Source organism: Monodon monoceros, unplaced genomic scaffold, assembly GCF_005190385.1.
Source record: "Monodon monoceros isolate NGI ecotype Baffin Bay Population unplaced genomic scaffold, NGI_Narwhal_1 Super_Scaffold_5, whole genome shotgun sequence".
Lineage (NCBI taxonomy): Eukaryota > Metazoa > Chordata > Mammalia > Artiodactyla > Monodontidae > Monodon > Monodon monoceros.
In genome coordinates, this window is record NW_021703782.1 from 85,382,562 (window position 1) to 85,389,631 (window position 7,070).

Consider the following 7,070-nt stretch of genomic DNA (forward strand, 5'->3'; position numbering starts at 1 on the left):
GAGAAAGGAGCCTACTGGTTTCATTTGACATACCAGCTGGTCAACATGAGCCCGAAATTTGTCCATAGCTTTGTTTGTACCAACATTTGTATTAGATAATTTTGATTAATCAGCTTCAGGAATTAGCACATGATATCCAAAACTACAATAACATGAAATCGTAAACACAAATGCCATATGAGTGTGTGTGTATACACGTGTGCATATACATATTTACATACACACACATTTGCATTCACAGGGCATAATTTCTGGCAGGTAATTTCCTACCTAAAGTTAAGTTCACTAAGACTCAGAAGATTAAACACAGCAAAAATTTATATAGTGACCATACCTCTAATACAAAAAGAACTAATGGTTCTTCAGGGATATTTCCATCAACCTTGCATTTGTGTGTGTGTGTGTGTGTGTGTGTGTGTATGAATGACATGAGAAAAAGACCAAAATGTCATATTTATGTACATGTATACATGTACATATATGTGTGTATCTGTATATTAGAAATAATGCATGTGCATGATTAACAATTACTTCCTAACACTCTAGTCAAGTATACACAGCAAACAGATAATTATACATACCTTAACTTATTTAATAAACACTTATTTGGGCCATTTAACTTTTAAAGTTGAAAGTGATTGCAGTCAGAATTTCAGAGCATTTTTTGTGGCAAACTAAAAAAATGTATGTAAAGTTTACCTGGAAGGATAAGTGACTAAGAATAGGTAATAAAATAGTTAAAAGACACATATCCATCTGCCTCCTCAACTTCCTTACTTGAATGTCCAGTGGACATCTCACACCTAACATATTCAAAGCTGAGCTTCTGATCTTTACCAAGAAATTTAACTTCTAATAATACATCCTAAGAAAATTATCAGAATATACAGAAAAATTTATTTTCAAATTGGAAAATACATGAATAGGAGAAAAATTATGAAAATTATTAGATGTCCATCTCATACCGTATGCTAAAAAATAAAATTCAAATGGGTTATAGATTTCAATGTAGAAAAAAGTTATAGAATTACTAAAATAAAATATAGATGAATTTATCTAATAATATGAATGACAAGTATATGTCTTAAGCCAAAATAACAAATGAAGAAACAATGAAGGAAAAACAATGAGTTGATGATTTTATTATAAAAAAGCTCAATCTTTCTGCCTGCCCCAAAACACCGTAAATGAAATTCAAAAGCAAAGAGAAACATAAAAACTTATGCAAAGGTAGATGTACAGATGACTACTGAATATATATATTAAAGAAGATGCAGATTAAGACAATAATGAGAGCCATTTTCATCTAATAAAGACATACTTTTATAAATATAGTACTAAATAGGCTGGGAAAAAATAAGTACCCCTACTGTGTAGGGTACACTGGCTTAACCTTTCCCCTCCACAAAATTTGGCGATATAAATTAAAAGCCTTAATTTTTAAATTATTTTTCCCAGTATTCTAGGAAATATGCATAGTTGTATAGATGTGTTCAGTTACACAGGAAGGAAATTTGAAAGGACGTAAAACAGTGGTCATTTGAATGATGAAATTAATATTAAGTAGTATTTTAATTTTTATAATTGACATATAACTTTTATAAGAAAAAACTGAAAATGAGTAGGCACATTTTTTAATCTTAAGAGAAAAGGGAAGAGTAATATGTGGAGTATAAATCAGTGCATCGTTTCTGGATGACAATTTATAATATGTACACTGTACATATGTAAGTATATATAAGATATTCCCTTTGGTTCTCTCAATTTTCATTTTAAGAGATTATACTGAGGAAATAATGAGATCCAGACTGCCTGGGTTTGAATCCCAGCTCCACCGCTTACTAACTTTGTGACTTGGAGTGAGTTACTTAACCTTTCTGTGCCTTACATTGCTCATTGATAAAATAATGATAATCATAACCTACCACCTAGGATTCTTATGAAGACTAAATGAGTTAATACGTGCAAAATGCTTAGAGCCAGGCCTAGCACATAGGAAGCACCCAATAAATGTAAGTAGTGCTTTGTCTTTGACATTGTTATTTTTATAAATATACATGATAGGTGCTGCTCTAAGGAAGTTTTTGTCAGCATTGTTTATGATAAGGAAACTTTAGAGACAATGTGATATGACCCTATGTATATAATATACTTGTAATACACAAATAGACACACATAAATCACATACATCATGTATCTTATATAAGCATAAACATATATTCTGTGTGTATATAAATATTTAAACATATAAAAATAAATACATATATACGTAAATATGGAAAAGATACACCAAAATTGAAAAGTAGTTATTTCAGGTTGGTAGGATTAGAAATGATTATTGTTTTGTTTTTGTTTATCTGCATTTTCCAAAATCTATACAGCTAACACATGTTACTTATAATTATTTTTTAAAAATTTAAATAAGTACAAGTACACTTATTTGAGTATTTTGTAGAATACCACACTATTTTGAATATAACAACAATATGTATTTTGAATATAACAATAAGGTGTTGGGACAAAAAGTTGCTATATCTATAAGGAGGAATTCACAGAGCCATTAAAAATTAATATCACTGCCAAAGAAAATACTCAGTGTTGATTTTTAAAAATCTATTTCTAAGCATAATATACAGCAAGACCCTAATTTTATTTTACTCATATTTTTTGAAGGAAATATACTAAATATTAATATTAAAAGAGGTTTTCTCTAGGTGGTTAAGATTATGGCACTTTTTATATTCTTTGTATCAGCCAAATTTTCAGTAGTAAACACAATTTTTTTATAGTTTTGCTTTTTAAAATAAAAGCCTTCTGTTTCTTCATCTATAAAACCAGTTTGGCTAATTATCTTATAACTTTCTCTCCCAAATCTCTGACCCCTCTGAAATCTTATCACTAACATACTTAGTGTTACCTTGTTGATACTCACTATTTTGAGTTAAAGAATAGGACTTTCAGTTTCTGATTAATGTTTCTGTCTTTCTTATTTGTAGTAATGCCACAGTTTTTAGAATCTATTTCTGGTTTATTTCTGCAGTTCATGTTCTTTGGTGGAACGAGAGTGCACATGGCCGAGCAGCTGGGAGACATCAGTCTCATGAGCATCCCAGAGTTGTGGCAGCTGGTAAGCTATTTCACTAAGCACAAGTTATTCTTAGAACAAATCTGATTTAGTCAATAACTTTATATACCTTCTTATGAATTTTTTTCAGTTCGAGAAAGTGTAAATTACCTAGTGTCTCAGAAGAATATGCTTCTGATTCCTATATCATTTTTACCGTTGAAATAGTTTTCCACTGAAATATGAAGCATTTCATGAACTGCCATAAGATGTGTCTGCTAATGGTTAGCATTTTAAAAGCCAGCTCTGTCCATTGTCACTACCGCCTCAGGAGAGTTCTGTTCATTTTCCCCTTGGCATTTCAGTATCTATTATACTTTAGAAATATGTAGTCGCCACTACTTCTTAATCTTGACTTTTCATTTGTTTCAGAATATCTCTTCTTCTCTATTTTAACAATATTTTGCTCTATAGCATTTCTTATATTCATATAATGATTTTACATTTCTGTGACTGACAATATCTTTAAATTATTTATACACAGTGTATATCTTTTAATCATGTCTGTGTTATCTGAGATTTTTAAAACATTTTTGCCCAGTAAAGTTTATTTTGTGATATCAAATGGAATTCAGGAGAATATTATATCAAATATATTTCTTTACCTTGGGAAAGTACAGTATAACCTGTGTCACCTGTTTTAATTATGGTTTTCACATTAATTACTTGTAACTTTCACTTGGAAAATAATTTTTAAAAAACTTCAGAAGACTTGTTTTATATGCTGAAATGTGTTTACAGTTTTACTAATTTTTGTTCATTTTGGATCACTATTTAACGAAGATCCTTGGGACATCTATTTGTTTTAAGGAGATCTTTATGTTTATGGAAATGCTTGCCCTAATAAAAGCCTACATAGCCATTTTGATTTTTTCTTAATTTGCATTTTATATTTATATTATCGTATCTGGAGCTTTTACTGTGTTACTATAGGATGGTGACACAGTAATAATTTACCAACTTTATTGTAAACGTTATGTTATATCAAGAAAATAGGATGATAGTAATCCCAGAAGGAAGGTTTCTTCAGTACCACCACAGATACGCTAGGGTTTTCCTTGAAACACCTTTAATTTCCATTTTAGTTGTATACCTCTGCTTTCTAAAACTAGGTTTGGTATTTCCAAGCTCTTTTGATAGTCTATATTTTACGTTTCTAAGACATATTATAAATTTATAGCTGTATTATTTTACGTTTCTAAAACATACTGTAGTCTATATTTATAGTTATATTATTTCACATTTCTAGAACATATAGTAAATTATGAATTAGTTGTCTAAAGGGAATTTGGAAAACAAGGTACAGTGTGTTAGGCTCCTAATAGAAGAAGTGTCTAAAGGATTAAAAAACAAACAAAAAGTCAGAAGGGAAAGGTAAGATGGTGCTCAGGTGCAGCCTATACTATCAACAGGCAAGAAAAGAATCCAAATAGAAGTTTTGTAATCCAGCTATTGTGGTGTTTTCTGTTTCCCTTCAAAGCAAAACTCTCTGTAGAGTTGTGTATACTCACCATCTTCCCTTCCTTACCTCTTATTCTTCCCTGAAATCAATCCAGATAGGCCTGCAGCTTTGCCAGTCTGCTGAAATGATTCTCCTGAAGGTCACCAAGGATCTTTGTTACCAAAATCAATGGTCTTCTCTCTACCTTGCTCATCTTTTTAGCCATGTTGGACACAGTCGACCACTTCTTACCTTCCCAAATACACTTGATTCTGAGCTTTAATATATGGCATCTTACTCTTAGACTTCCCTCCTCCCAACTGGCCAGTCCCTTTTTTTTCTTTGCTGGTGTGTCTTCTAAACGTGGGTAGCGTCTCAGGCCTCAAGAATATTCTCTCTCTTCCCTCTCTCTAGGTAAGCTCATTCAGTCCAAAGGCTTAAGTACCATATATGTGCCGATGATTCAGCCATTTTTATCTTTTTTCCCGTCCTTGCCTCTGAGCTGCAGACTGAAATACTAACTGCCTTTTGAACACAACCATCTACCTAGTTTGGGTCAGAAATTAGAAGTCACCTTGATATCTCTCTTTCCCTCATCCCCTTTGCAGCCCATCAGCAAGTCCTGTTGGCTGTATCTCTAAAATAGATCCTCAGCGTTACAATTCCTTCCTATGTCTGTTGCTACCATCCTGGCCCAATCTACCGTCCTCTCCTACTTAGCCTCCCTACTGTCCTTTCTCCCCATATAACCAGCAGAGTTCTTTCTGAAACATAGATCAAGCCACTTCCTTGTTTAAAACTCTCCAGCAGCTCCTTATTGCACTAACAATAAAATCCAGGTACCTTACACTGGACTACAAGGCTCCACAAGTTCTGGTTCCTGCCATCTCTGATTCCATTGCCTACAACTCCAGAGTCACTGGAATTCTCTCCTTGCTCCCCAACTTGCCAAGATTTTCCCACTTGGGGCTTTTGCACCGAGTGTTTTTTCTTCCAGGAACATTCTTCCTACCCACCTTCAAATGTTGGCTCCTGTTCATTTTATTCACATCTGAGCTCATATGTCATTCCGCAGAGGCCTGACACCTCTCCGTGGTTATTGTTACTGTGTTGTATTTTCTTCTTAGCACTTAGTGCTGTCTGAATTTATTATATTTCTTTACCCACACATCTGTTGTGAATATGAATATAACTTCTCCATTGAAATTCAAGTTCATTAGAGCAGGAATTCGGCCTTCTTCAACACTGTATCCCCAGAACCTAGAAGAGTATCTGGTGCATGAGAGAGTTCAAGAAGTATTTGTTACATTATTGCATAATGATGCCAAACTGATTTTATAAGGACAATTTTAACTGATACCCAACTTCACCGAAAGAACCCTCTGCCAGTTACTAGCTGTGTCTCTTTGAACAGTTCCTTATTCTCTGAGTCAGTTTACTCATATGTCAAATGGTACTACTTACCTCATATGGCAGGTTCTGAGGATTAAATAAAATACCTGACAACACAGTTAAACCCTTGAAAAAGGTAGCTAATCTTCTCAAGCTTTTTCTTATTCAATGTATGCGTTAGCATTCCAAAGTTTCCAGAGTTTTTTTGAACCTGTAAATGTTTATACATGCTTTTTTCCTAGATAGAAGAATGTTTTGGTCAAGACTCATGAGTAACATATTATCTTAACTAACTGCCTTTTATTTTTCAGTATTTTTTTTTCTCTCCCTCAATTGTCGTTTTTCACAAACACAATTTTCTGTCATTTCCTTAAAGTGGCTATAATGTGAACTTCAAGGGGGAGAGACATAATTGTGATGCTGATGCTGGGCAGTCAACCAGGCTCAGTCGCAAAGTCACAATCCTCCCGCCCCGCAAAGTTCAGATCCACACCTTAGCAAAGGACTGCTCTCTACACATCACGGCCATCAAGTGGTCACAAGCAGAGCCACGACTCCACCGTGCTGCCTAAGAGGGCCTGTTTGACAGGGGTTCTTCAAGGACCGAGATTAGCAGTCAGTCTCAGAAACGATGCTTGTGAGCTGTGACAAATGCACCCACATATCGTAGCACTACATAATCTTGGGCGCAGACTGCACAGCACTTCTTACAGAAGAAAGGGAAGGCCCCTCCAACGTTAGTATCGTTTCTCCTCCCACGTTTGCCTACTTTTCCTGCATGCTCACTCTTGCCAGCACCTTGCGGGTACACCTGCCACACTGTGTCCTTGTATTTTGGTTGAATAAACAAAAGAGCACCGAAGGCTGCCTTTGAGCTTCCTCAGTGCCAAATGAAGTAATGAGGTTTTTATTAAATGGCTTAGCTACAGAGTATTTGCAGAGATCTCTACAGCTTCATCATCATTAAGCAAAATAAGTTTATCTAAAACCTCTTAAACTTAGTATCAGTTACTACCAAAACTGAACCATGGAAGTGCGAAACACCCTTTATTTTCAAGTAGTCCCCTCGATTTTCTTTTGTGATTAACAGGACATTTAGTTTTTTCTAAATTT